The sequence below is a fragment of the Eulemur rufifrons genome, chromosome 19 (assembly GCF_041146395.1).
Source record: "Eulemur rufifrons isolate Redbay chromosome 19, OSU_ERuf_1, whole genome shotgun sequence".
Taxonomy (NCBI): Eukaryota; Metazoa; Chordata; class Mammalia; order Primates; family Lemuridae; genus Eulemur; species Eulemur rufifrons.
In genome coordinates this window covers 84,729,413-84,742,498 of record NC_091001.1, presented here as the reverse complement: position 1 = coordinate 84,742,498, position 13,086 = coordinate 84,729,413, and the positions used below count along the sequence as shown (strand labels likewise).

General features: G+C 33.1%; 1 long non-coding RNA gene across 1 annotated transcript in view; it reads left to right on the top strand.

Moving 5' to 3' along the window:
• LOC138400171 (uncharacterized) overlaps positions 1-13,086 on the top strand; it is a 197,014-nt gene that overhangs the window by 75,468 nt on the left and 108,460 nt on the right. The window contains exon 2 of the long non-coding RNA XR_011236221.1: positions 7,563-7,662. This is a non-coding gene — a long non-coding RNA (uncharacterized lncRNA). The remainder of the gene's footprint in view (positions 1-7,562; positions 7,663-13,086) is intronic.

The window sequence follows — 13,086 nt, the reverse complement described above, 5'->3', positions numbered from 1 at the left end:
ATTTCCTTTGGCCTTTGCTCTATTTTGGCTGTGAGGCATTTTCATCTTCATGATCTGTAATAATTCCTGGTCTGGAAATGAGTTATTCTCATCAAATATCATCCATGCAAAAGAATAGCAGGTAAGTTATTTTCAGCAATAAGGTTAAACTTAGATAATTCTCCCTATTAACTTTGCTCCCTAATTATGCTTTCTTCTATGGTGATAGGTCAGTGGGGTTAGGGGTGGTGAGAAAGGAAGGAGAAAAGAAGAGAAAGAAGAGAAATGGTCTCCAATATTTTCAGTTATGGAGGAGAACATTTCCAAATATATAATCTATACATTTTAATGATAATTTAAGGTATTATGCTACAGTATATTTAATTTAAATTGATTGCAATTGGTAAAATTGGTTGCTATTTAAATTTATAGAATAAGAACTCTCAATTTGAAAGGCTATTTTACGTTAAAGTATATCAGGCCATAATAAATAACACAGAATTGAGACATTGGCGTTGAATAGTTAATAATCACATAGACTTAAGAATAAAGGGAAGTATATTTTAAGAATGGTGTGCCCTGCAAATATTCTAATGTGGGCTATTATATTTTCCAAATTTGGAATAGAAAAAACACAGAATTAAGAGGTGCTTGAGCTAAGAACACATAGAAAGTGCACGTGTAATTAATGAATTAAGTTATCAAAATCTTCCTATGTAGTGAGTTCAAGTCACCCCTTCTAGATTTCTCTGGCATTCTATAATACACTTTACTCATAAAAATCTCATGAGATGATAGAATTTAGCTTACAAAAATTTGGTATGTTCTGGTGACTTCTATATATGGGATTTTGATGATCTCAGATACAAGTACAAATTAATAATCTGATACATATTAGAGAAAAAAATTTAGATTTCTCTATTTCTACCTTTTCTCGGCACATAGCTTGGAGTTGCCAGTGTTTATTGTGAACTTAATTGTCTACTTTAGAAATCTGTCAAGTTCCTTGAAAGCAGGGACTATATCTAAGTCAGACTGTATCTCTCACACCAAATGAAAACGTGAATTCCAAGTACAGGAACAGCATGTTTTCATCCAAATATGTCCCATATTCCAGTTCTCTGTGTGTCTAGGAATAAACGCAGATTTTTCAGCATTAATTAATAATGGATTTTAAATGTCCCAAAAAAATGATATAAGAAAAAGATAAATTAGCTTGGTTTGTGTTATCAGATCTCTATTCCTCAGGAAATACTTAAACTCATCTGCAATTCTCAAGACTCTGAACTGGCATACTCAGGTAGTAAGCAAGTGTAAGACAGTAAGAAAATAAGAAAAACATTCTCACGGCCTCTTCTGAAAAATTAGCACACATCTTCATCTTCCTCCACCTCGGTTAATTATTCCTCACTCTTTCTAGTTCCAGAGAAGCAGATGAAATGTACTTTATTAATATACAAAGGTATATGAATGAATCATTTACAAGAAATGGTCAAAATCACTTCATGTGATATTCAAAGGGAAACTTGAACAAGTATATGATCAGGTACATATATTCTTCACATATATACACAGACACACATACCTAAATTATATTACTTACTAATAAATAATTAAAATATTAAAAAGCATTTATATATTGATTATATGCATAATACATGAGATACTATTTGCCAATCAAGAAATAAATTACTAAACACTGAGTTAACATTATATGCATTTTTGAGACATTTTTGTCAATAATGAATATCTCTGATAGACATAATTTTAATATCACATTATGACATTGCTATTCAACTTCTCCCTTGAATAAATGTATACATATATACATATTATTTAAAAACTATCATTATCTTTCATAGTAAACAAATTCCAAAGTTTATGGTTTTGGTGTGAATTTAATATATTTAAGTAAAAATACTAAGATTTCATTTCATTTAAGAAGAGATTGCATTCTATTTCCAGCCCTCTCTTTTGTACCTAAAGGAGAGACAGCTCCTTTAGGTAGGCAGCTCTATGATTTAAATTAATCTTTGATATATCACAATAAAATCCATATTAACAGCAGCTGAGATGAGTTACTTATTCATTCATAGCACTACTGAGCTAATCATATGATTTTACTCCTTTACTATATTGCAATGGGGAATGTCATAATATATTTACATATGTTGAACCACAGTTGCTTCTCTGGTATAAACACAACTTGTTTACATTGTATTTTTAAAAGTGTTACCGAATTTTCTTTGCGAACATTTTATTGAATATTTTTTGCAGCTATCCTCATAGGTAAAATCTCATGGCTGTGATATTCTTTCCCATGCTATTCTTGTCTGAGTCAAGCATATATGAGCTTTATAAACAAAGTAATATTTGGTGTTCTATTCTCTGTAAACATTCAAATTTTTAGGCTGGAACAAAAGTGGCAATAAAGAGAAATAGGTAGATTTAGAAGTGGATTCTTGAAAAAATGAAATTGAATAACTTATAGCCCCATCACAAGAAAATTTTTAAAAGACTAATATATTTATATTCCAAAGACAATCCAAGAAAGGAATACTAAGAAAATAAGGGCATAACCAGAAATTAATAACTTAGAACTCTAAAAAACAATATTTAAGTTCAGCAAAATGAAAAACATGTTCTTTGAAATTGTTTAACACTTATGCACACATATGGAAATAACACTCATCACAAAGATGTGGAAACAACCCAAGTGCCCATCAATACATGAGTGTATTAATAAAATGTGCTAGATGTATACCATGGAGTTCTACTCAGTCACAAAAAACAATGGTGATACGGCACCTCTCATATTATCATGGATAGAGCTCGGACCCATTCTACTAAGTGAAGTATTCCAAGAATGGAAAAAAAAGCACCACATGTACTCACAATCAAATTGGTATTAACTGATCAACACTTAAGTGCACATATAGTAATAACATTCATCGGGTGTCAGGCAGATGGGAGGGGGAAGGAGGGTATGGTTATACAGATACCTAATGGGTGAGGTGTGCACCGTCTGGGGGATGGACATGCTTGAAGCTCTCACTCAGGTGGGGCAAGGGCAATATATGGAACCTAAACATTTGTACCCCCATGATATGCTGAAATAAAAAAAATTTAAAAAAACACTCATTGGAAATTAAGCAGGTGGGAGGGGGTGGAGGGGATGGAGAAATTCACATCTAATGGGTACAGTGCACACTATCTGGGTGATGGACACACTTATAACTTTAACTCAAATGGTACAAAAGCAATTTATGTCACCAAAACATTTGTACCCCCGTAATATTCTGAAGTAAAGTTAAAAAAAACACCTCTAGCAGAATTGATAATATAATTAAAAAGGAATGAGATATATTAATAATTAAGCAGTCTTAGAAATAAGCAATGGACCTTAGCTGTACCTACAACAAAAAATTAAATAATGAGAAATTAACAAAGTTTGTGCAAATGAGTTTGAAAGTTGGGTGAAATTAAGAACTTCCTTGACAAAAATGTAGCCTTAAAACTCATTCAAGAAGATGTGGAAAGCACAAATAGTACTATCATCATTAAAGACATGGAATAACACTTATATACTTATACAAACAGACACACAGACAAATACACATGTATACAATCTTTATAGTTTTTGAGGGTTTAATGCTGCTGATTTTTGTCTCTGCTAATATTGACTTATATAGTTTGTTTCACTGTATATTTTAAGTCTTTGTATTCTGAACTCATTAGTTGCCCTGGATTCCTGTGCAAGTTAGGTTGAGAATCTCTTTTTCAGATCAATTTTGTATTTGCTTTGCCGATGCACTAGAGAAATTATGAGTCACAAAGAAATTCATTGTTATTAACTTTTCTTGTTAGGGTTTCCTAAACTGTATGAATGGGATGCAGTTAAACTGGAATTCTAGATGAGGCCAAGTGTATATATAAAAATTTTTGTATTTTAAGTTGCAAAGTTAAAGTATAAATAGGAAATAAATATATTAAATGTGCCAATTTTTTTTTCTAATTCACCATCTTACTGAAGATGCAGCCTTCCCTTCTCATTCTTGCTAGGTTATTTAAATGGTATGAGTTCACTCTTTAAACCAGTGGGGTGCTAGATAAAACTAGCTTACACTGGCTGTGTCAGCAGACTTTCCCCATTTTCTAGTTTGTGACATCAGATTGGTAGCCAGAAATCACCCCTAGTAGTAGTACTTTCACCAAATAAATTAGCAGATGCTAAAAATCAGGACTTTTCCCCTCCCCAAGATATCCTATTGTTAAAACAGCAAACCGTATCTTCAACCCAATGTAAGGGAAGGTGCAAAATTATGAATTTTCTAAGAGATTATTTTTTTCTTACCCAGAGTCCAAGAAGAAACAGACAAGTTGCTATGTTATTACCTCATGAGTGGTAGTAAATTACTCTTGTTCACATTTCTGTTTAAGTTGCAGCCTTTGATTGTCCCAGGCTTCAAGAAGTTATCACTCCTTGCCTCTTTGTTAACACAAAGCCTCATTTCTTTTTCTTGTACAACTCTTAAAACCCTCTTGAACATTCCTCTGTAATAAAAAACTACCCTCAGGACAACCAAGACATCCACTTCAGCTAATTGCTCTGTTTTCCAATTTCTTCTTTAATTTTAACCCCTGGGAATTCCCTTTTCAAACTTAACTATGTATTTTAAAGTCAATATTAATATGGTTCTTCCAGCATTTTCTAGCAGTTTGGTAGCAAGAAGGTTTTTAGTTTATCCAGTCCACAAAACTGCTGTAAATAGTAGCCTTCATCCATTTTTAAATTATAAAAGTTTTGATAATGTTACAAAAAAGCGTGGAAAATAAAAAGCAATATGATAAATGAAACTCTACTGTAATTTTTATTTTGAAGTTAGCAGCTCCTGTACTTTATTACATGTTAGGTGCCCAAAGGCAGTTAAAAATTTATTTGACCATGAAAACTATTATGTTCTGCATATTTGAGATGCATTTGTCAGGCTTATGTCTATTTTATTTATTAAATTTCACTGACTGACATTTGTAAAGTTTTGCTTTCACTTTTGCATATGAAATTTCTACGTAGCAATTACACAGCCATAATATTTTGCAGTTATTTTTAGTGCTCTCAGTATTATAAGAAAGTTTCCACTCCTGGATTTGCAATGCTTTACAAAAAGGTTGTATCATGATTATTTCACTCTTTCATTATTGTTGGATATTCAAGTTGCTTTCAATTTTTTTTTTTTTTTTTTTTTTTTTGAGACAGGGTTTCGCTCTGCTACCCAGGATAGAGTGCAGTGACATCATCATAGCTCACTGTAACCTCAAACTCCTGGGCTCAAGCAATCCTCCTGCCTCAGCCTCCCAAAGTGCTAGGATGACAGGTGTGAGCCACCTCACCCATCCTCAACTTTTTAATACTACAAAAAACTAAACCAAAACAAACTTATGCCCATGAATTCCATGTGTAGATCAGATCTTAGAATACTTTTTAAGTAATGATTCTTATACCATCTTATTAATGTGATAGCGGGAGCCTCTCTGTCTTCCTGGAAGCAGTAAGTTACAAGAAGTGAGAAATTCTAATGACTGTATTATTCTAAGTTGCTGGGCCTTCTTCCTTTTTTTAGAAGAGAAAAGACTTTTGAGTTCCTTGTGGTCATCAAGTACCCATAAAATAAACTTCCTTTTATTTTTCAATCCAACTCTGGCCTCTGCTGTCCTGGTAAAAATAAACTCTACCATTTGTGAACAGCATTTCCTCCCATCCCTAGGATAACCTGGCTAAAGCAAATTGAGGTAATTGAAGCTGAGAGTACAAAAAGAGAGCTTGCTAGGGGAAGATAACTGTGTCTGAAAAAGGATCAAGAAGCCATTGCCTGAGAAGAGTGAAAGGAGTGATCATTTTCAGCCTGGAAGAGAATAAGAGAGATTTCCCAGCTTTTTTTTTTTTTTAAATAGATGTGCTACCAGGTGTGAGCGGCATGTTTCAGAAGGAACACTTTTATTGAACTATGAGTTCAGAAAATGGTATTTAAGTTCCTTTCAACTTCATAATTTTATAAATACAGAAAGTGCAAGGATCCACTGGTTCCATTGTGATTGTCAAAACATGGGGTACAACTTAGTTGATCACATGGTCACAGTAGCCCATCATGTCTACCTCTGTGCCACAGAGGTGTTTCCAGCAGGAATAGAAAGTGACAGTAGGCTAGAATCAATCTTCCTAAGGACTCTCCCTCAATCCTGCTATTAATAATTCCTTCGTTATCCAGCTAGCCCTAGTTTGGGGAAAAACATCAATTAATACCTTCTGAGATTTTTTTTGCCATTACAACCTCTTCTTTCTCCTATCCCCATAGTGATTACAAAATTTTCCAAAGAGTGTTTTCTAGTAAATATTAGGAACTTCTATACACCATGAATAGCTATATGAAGGTCATTAATGCTAATTTGAACAGGACTGGAAAAATATCTCTTTAATCTGCTTATATTCATGACTATCTTTTTTAATACACTTATATAAATGACTCAAAAGCAGAAAGACAATTTCAAGTTTACTCAAAAGCAGAAAAACAATTTCAATTTTACCTTCCCTTTCTAGGAGCACCACTAATCACTCTCTGGGATTGGAAAGATTCTCTCCCATTAACTTTAGGTTCACAGCTTGGCAAAGAATTTGAGAGTCTTAGTAAAATGCAGAATCTGATTTAGCAGGTGTGCGGGGTAAGGAGGACTGAGATTTTGTATTTCTAACAAGCTCTCAGGTGATGTAGATCCTTCTGGTCCAAGGATCTGTATCTTTTGGAGAAACAAAGCTGCCATATTTCTGTCAATTGGCAAATATACAGATGCTAGTGAACTCTTACCCAGAAATTTAAACTATGGTGACATTATAAGGATTCCAATTGTGAAGAACATATTATTAATAAATCCGACTCTTCTGCTGTGATCAACTCCTGACATAGTTATAGGCATTAGCATATGTGTGTTCAAATCAAGATCAAAAGTTTTGTGGAAACAGTTCCTGCCACTCTGAGATTCAACCTCTGCTATGTGTCAACATTCTATTAAATGTTCAGATTATTAAATATGGTGGAGGAGGGATTGATTATTCATAGGGATTATTTTGATGATACTAAATTGTCAAATGACAATAGGTTATTCTTATTGTTATAGAAACATTTCAATTAATTCAGTAATTCATTAATGAGTAACCACTCTGGACTATGCATTATGCTGAGTCTTAAAAAAATGTAAATAAACTAAAGTCTTCAGAGACACAGGACTCACACACAATTAGTCTATCAACTATTGTTGCATAGCCCTAATACTCAGTGGCTTAAAATAAAAAACATTTATTTTGTTCATAATACATGATCAATAATTTAGATGGTTCAATGGGACATTGCTACGAACTGAGAAAAAAACATAGTGTAGATGGGGCTCAGTTGAGCAATTCTTCTGGTCACAGCTGGCACCATGTGCACGTGTGGTCAGCTGCAAGATGGCCAAATGGCTCTGCTTATGGGGGTTGGCTGGATACTACGTGGAACAATGGAGATAATTGAACTATGTCTCTCATCTTGTAGGATTGCCCTGGCTCATTCCACACAGTACCTCAGCAGCGTTTCAGGAAAGATAGAGGAAAAGTGAAGGCCTCTTCAAACCTGGATTCAGAAATGTTACAAGGTCAGTCCAGAATCAAATTATAGATAACTAGGGTCTACGTTTTGATAGGAGCATCTGTGAAGTTATACTGCTAAGGGGAGGGAAAGAAATGATTACAGACATTTTCATAAACAATCTATCACAAATAAATTTTCAACTAAATTTGCTGCAAGTCCTGAAGACTTGTTCTATCACTTTTTGGTATATCTCTGGGGCATGTAGAAAAACCTTCTTTAGCCTGGTAAATTGAGTACACAATTATTGTTAGAAATTCACTATGGGAAAGATGATGAAACAACTTACGTCATGAGACCGATACAAACAATTAGCTAGACCAACTTGGATTCACTTTTCTGAATTAAACGTTGACAACATGATTATGGATAAAAATGAGGACCAGCTAGTTTTCACCTGCCAAGAAAACATATCACGAGGATATGTGTAATTTTAATACTAGGTAATTGACTACTGTTGTTCAAATTCCCATTTGACTAACTCACCTGGAGAACTCAATTTCTTTAAATTATTGATTAATGATTTTTATTTTATTGGTACGTTGTTAAATTACCTGAGTCTTAAATTAGAGAATTGGCTATTGGTTAATTATATAACCAAAGGAGGAAGCTGTCTCTAGTTTCTATACTTTAGGAGAAAAGGCAGCAAAATGTATGCAAAAGACACAAATACACATTTTTTGAAGACTGTAACAATTTTAATTAAGCCTCTTTATGATAAGGTTGAGTTAGAAATATCTCTGAATTTTTCTATTAATGTGTAACTTAATTATATAATTAATTAGAATATTTTATATGGAATGAGATAAGACTATTCAAACAGAAATTGCTTAAATATGCTTGCAAATGCACAGTGTTGTGTAAGTTCAAATCACATTGTTTTCTTTCTTAGGATAGCTCAAGCATACATGAAACTAACAGAACAGATTGCTAATTTTTTTGAAGGAATAAAACTCATGTAATAGATAATATGCAAAATATTAAGGAACATATGTGCTTACCCAGTGGGCCCAATTACAACACTGTAGTTTCATTTCCCAGGAAGAAAATAAAATACGTATTTCCACTGAAGTTCATATTTTTGACCTTGCCTTTTTCTAGACTCTAGAGAGACCATTACTTGTTTAACTTTATTAAAGATAGTTTCCTAAAATTGGTGGATGTAATTTTTTGTCTGTTTGAAATGGCACCACTTACAGAATCTGCGTCTTACAGTGATGCCAGTTACATATTGGTACTGACAGATCTTGGCAGAGAGCAATTGCAAATGTTGGTCTCAAGAAACTGTTAAGTTTCCCTACTCTGGTGTTGCTACTTATCTTTATTGAGTCCTCTCAAGGGCATGTGTCTGCGAAATACAAGCCGTGATTCTCCTCTGTTTAGATTACATTTGTTAGTCATTTTCATGACGATAAATTTATTTGTAGCTACGTCATTTTCGTAACTAACATGACTTATTTGTATTTGTTAAGCTAACAAATTAATATTCAAATATATTAGCTTTAAAATTTATTTGAAAAGCTAGTGTTGACGAATTGTTATACACTCTGTGCTTCTTTTCAAGTCCTCTCTGGTTGCTCCTTCGGTTGCTTTGTCAATTTGAAGCCAAGCAATGCACCTCAGTATATTTGCACGCTGTCTGAACACAACCCATACAAATCCTGAAAATCACATGATTCTTTCAAATGATGAAAAAAATTGAGAAACAACAAAGTGAGTTATGTATTGAGATTGGATACCTTGCTCTCCTCACACAATACCATCACTCTCAATTTTCACAAGTTTCAACTTCTTGGTTAACTTAATATTTTAAAGACTTGCAAAACTATTTTCTACTCAGCCATCCTTATTATTTCTTTATATGAAAATATTCCTTTGTCACGGGTGACTGGATCAGTAGAAGAAACAACTGGCATAGAGAGACCCAACGGAGTCAAAATCAAATCATTACAATTTCAGGGTGCCAACCAACCTTAGAATGTCCTTGAGTTAACATGAGTAAAATACTATGTTCCAAACAGCCCCAGGATATTAAAATGGAACAAGAGCTATCAAATTGAGGCCAAAATCTTTTTTTGTCATTCCCTAATGACCTGACTTACATGTTTAAAACTAAGAATTCATTTAATGAAAGAACTGGATTCCAGAAAAGTTTTTGTAAACCACATACCTTTTAAATAGTTCCTTTTTATATTTAATTGCATTTTAAAACAACAAAGGAAAAGATTTTTATCTCTGAATGTCATAAGATTATGTAAACAAAAATGCAGAAAAGGTATTTAATAAAAAATAATAAATTTTTGATGATATATTGACTATAGTTCTCAATAGATGGCCATATTCATAAGAATAGCTGTAGTAACAATTATATTTCTTTCAAAACACAACAAGATAAAAATACTGAAAGCAAAACATTGTATAAGATAGGGAACTCTGACTGTTCTATATCTTTTTTTTTCAATGTAGAGATGGTAATCTTTAACGCTTTAGGGATTTGAGGAAATTTATTACTAATCTCAAGGAATCTTAACATCTTAGAGTTTACATCTATCTAAACAATGGGCATAGTGGAAAGAGCAATGTTTAGGAATCAATCTGAAAATTATACTGGCCTATGACCTTAGACAATTAACCTTGTTGAGCCTCAATTTTCCTGTGTTTAAAATAAAGAGAATGGTATCTCAAACTGCCTTATGTGTTAGGTATTATACCTGGAGAATTTGTAAAACTGGAGATTCCAGGCATATCCCCAGTATTTATGATCTCGTGGTTCTGATGGTAATGGTCTGCACCACTTTGAGAAATACTGCTCAGATGAAGGTGAAGTACTAAAGAAATTTAATGTGGGAAAAGCACGATTGGCTTTCCACGCTGTAAAGATTAATGCCGGAAGGACAGGAGATATATTGGGGGCAGAATGATAGATTTGATAGGGAAGTTAGGTAGTACTATAAAAGGGAGATAATGAGAGCCTTTACTAGGGCAGCAGTGGAAGTGAATAGAAAGTAGGAAATGAGTATTTAAAATATTTAAAACCAAGAATTGACAGATGATAAGGCTTAGGAACAGAATTTATATAAAAAAGCAAGAAAGAGGGTGGAATGTATGATTACTCACAGGCATCTGATTTGGGAAATTCTGCAGAAGAAATTGTCAGCAAAAAGATGAGTTCTAAATAAGGTTCAGCTTCACCTCAGCATCAGTTGTATGTATCCATCTGCATCTCAGGAGAGGAGGGTACCCAAGGACACTGATTTGAAAACTATCAATATATGTGTTACAATTGGATTTCACAATGAAAATCAGGAAGAAATGATGAGGAGGTGGAAATTATGAAAACTGAAAGAGGAGAGAATTTCAAGAAATAAGTGTGCAATTGTCATAAATGACCAAAGTGGCTGAGCAAAATATTTTGAAGTCTACAGTTTAAAAGTCATTGATGAACTTAGTGAGAGAGTGAATGGGAGGAAATCTAAATTTTGTGAATTGGCACTGAAAGGGAAGATTAGAGGTTGCATGTCTACAGCTAGGAATGAGGGCTCTTTGTACACACACACACACATCCCTTCTGTTGCCTATCATAAAAAATCACTTTTTCTTTGCATACATGTGATAAACTGAAGTATGAAGAATGCAAATCGTATGAAGGAAAGAAAATTAGAATAGTGGAGAATAATTCAATAAATATTTGTTTAAAAAGTTAATAGACTTGCAAAATCAGTTTGATATATTTCAAAAGAAAGGTAATACCATAATAATTTAAAATCTTATTTTAAAGGCTCACATCCCCATTTTCTATTCCTGTAAAATAAAGACCACAAAACCTTGCTGGTTTCAGGTATATAAGCAGATGTCTTCTACAATTACTTTAGTACTTTCAGAAATTTTTAGAAAACTAATAATTTGGAATGATATGTTTCAAATGTCTCAGCAAGAACAAACATAAATGCTCAGAATGTCTTCAGAACATTAATGCCTAAGCCTCAGCAAACTTGAGCATGATATAAGATTTTCACATTTTGACTCTGGTTCACTATCATGTACTTCATTCAGCAAGCTTTACTTTTCTGTCTGGATCCTTCTAACTTCTGGAGGATAGAGAGAAATTCAGTTTATGAATTTTCCAACACATCCCTATGTTTTAATAATAGATTACATCCCAAAAAGACTTATGGAAGTACTAATAGAAATATGAGATACAATTTTAATTTTAAATTTTCTAGTAGATACATTAAAAGGCAAAACACATTAAACCCAAACAAAACTAATTTTAATAATATATTTTATCACAGTATATCTAAAATATTGTTTCAACATGGAATCAATATAAAAATAATTAATGAGATATTTTACCTTATCTTTTTCTGTACATCTTCAAAATCTGATGTGCACTTTATACAGCACACCTTCATTCAGATTATCCACATTTCAAGTGCTCAATTCCTACTTGTGGCTAATGGCTGCCATATTGATCTTGCAAGGTTAGAATATTTATTGCACAGACTGTGTCTTTTATACATAACCTGAACAAAATTGTATAATTGCATAATTAATTTTCACTCACATTAAAATGATTCTTTTCTGTTATTTTACTGTAAAACACCCCAGTGTGAATAGCTTAATGTGAGAAATGTAGCTTTCAATAAAACATTGATTATTACAAAAATAGTCATTTAGCATCTATGAGGTACTATACTTTTGTTGGGGGTTTGAGATATAGGGATAAATAACACAAATGTACTTGTAAAAAAATCCATTCAAGCAAAGAAGATAAAACCTATGCATAATACTTTATTTGCATGGAGGAAATTTAAAGTTGTATTTAGTAAGTCATTGCTTCCAAAATAACAAATTAGAAGTTTAGGCCCAAGTGCATTGAACATTCAGCAAAGAACAGGCCCAAATTTGGAAGAGTTAGAATAATGTTTGTGAAGATGATAGACCTTGAACTAGGCTTTAAAGTATGGATGAGATATGGTTTGGCAGAAAATAGAGAGAAGGAAAATTTAGATTCAAGAAATAAAACTAATAAAATCATAGAAATGAGGATGAGTATGACATTGAAGAGGAACAGGAAATCAATCAGTTGCCTGAAGTGGTAGGCTGATGAAAGAAAAATATGATATAAAAATTGGTAGAGGCTTGGAAAAAATAGGCATTTTTCCTTGCCTTGAATGGAAACATATTATAGTACTGTTGATGAAAAACTATTCAGAAAATTATAATGTGGGAATTTTCATGCACTGTTGCCTTGAATAACTGTTAGATGGAAAAATCCCATGCCAAAGGCGATATACTTCAACACACATAAAAACCATTCAGGAGTCTGGAGCTCAGCAGGCGGCACCTCCATATTTATCCCATCTCCTTTAGTTTTATCTTATTCTATGAAGATAACCAAGAGATTTTAGAATAATATTCCATAGCATCC